This window comes from Tamandua tetradactyla, chromosome 8, assembly GCF_023851605.1.
Source record: "Tamandua tetradactyla isolate mTamTet1 chromosome 8, mTamTet1.pri, whole genome shotgun sequence".
Classification (NCBI taxonomy): Eukaryota; Metazoa; Chordata; class Mammalia; order Pilosa; family Myrmecophagidae; genus Tamandua; species Tamandua tetradactyla.
This window is the reverse complement of record NC_135334.1, coordinates 102,016,975-102,018,349: the sequence shown is the minus strand read 5'-3', so window position 1 is coordinate 102,018,349 and position 1,375 is coordinate 102,016,975. Positions and strand designations below refer to the sequence as shown.

The 1,375-nt window shown below is 40.1% G+C and overlaps 1 pseudogene; it reads right to left on the bottom strand.

Moving 5' to 3' along the window:
- Positions 1 to 856, bottom strand: LOC143645262 (eukaryotic translation initiation factor 2 subunit 1 pseudogene; annotated as a pseudogene).
- Positions 857 to 1,375: the final 519 nt, after the last annotated feature.

The window sequence follows — 1,375 nt, the reverse complement described above, 5'->3', positions numbered from 1 at the left end:
CTATCTCGCAAGTTCGGTTTCATCTGCATTGGTAACCACTTTGGGCTCATATTCAAGCATTGAAGACATCCCTCTTTTCCTAAATATTTTGTTTGATAACAGCCATAGCTTTACTGAGGAGAGAGCTTCCGTTCTCTCCAGTGCTGCTGCCGCCCTCACATACCGAGACGGAGCTATTAGGCTAATCTTGACCGCATGGTTTCTGTGAAACAATTCACATCTGTTCTCAGGGCTTCTTCTACAGCATCAACGCCTTCATGATCATAAGAAGCCACTTCAATATTTGCTCGAATTTTGACAGTGCATGGGGGGGGGTCAGACACCTGTTAATATTGTTAATGAGTACTTCCCAGTTCAGCTTTGTTCAAATTTAAACTATCCACAATTGGTCTGAGACCGCATGCTTGCATGCATCGTGGACACCATATCTGGATCTCTTGTACTTGTCATGGAAGGTCCAGGCAGACCGCCGAACAGGCAGTCCAGCTGCTCGTCCTTGGTGTACTCCAACACTCTGCCACGTAGCAATGAATCCTGTAAACGGTTTTGGGTCTGGTGAATTTGTCTTCACATCTGATTGCCTCCTCTAGAGAAACTCTTCTTTTTGACAAATCAATAATAGCTTTTTTCCCCCACTCTATTGACAGCTGCACATTTATTCCTTCCAGTTTGAATGATTTTTTTGTAGAATGGATTCGCCTTCTGGACAACTCACTAGGAAGAAACATGTCTTCAATGTTGTTGTCTTCCAGCAATCCAATATAAGCCCCATTTCAGCAATGGCCCTTACTTTCACCATTACTACATCTCCCACCTCAAGAAAAATGTGGATGAAATCTGCAACCGAAACCTGCATTCTGAGGTATGTATGTGTCCAACTCCTGCAGTGGGGTTGCACCCCATGATTTTTAACCAGAGAGATCAGAGCTGCTATTGGTTTTGACAAATGCGTAATGACGTGTATCCCTCATTATGTTATTATACAGAGTAATTTTACCACCTTAAACATTTCCTATGCTTCATCTCCTCTCTGCTTACCATGAACCCTCGGCAAACTGATATTTTACTGTCGCAATAGTTTTTGCTTTTACAGAATGTCATATAATTGAACTAATACATTATGCAGCCTTTCTGATGGCTTCTTTTACTCAAAGTAGTAATATGCATTTAGGATTCCTGCATGTATTTTTATGGCTCCATAACCCATTTCCTATGAAAGCTGAATAGTGCACCATTGTATGGATAATCCACAGCTCTTTTTTTTTTTTTTTTTTATTTTTTTTACAGAGAAGGAAGGAAGGATAGAAGGAAGGAAGAAAGGGAAACATCTTTAAACATTTTCTTATTTTATTATATTTTGTTTGTTTGTTTGTTT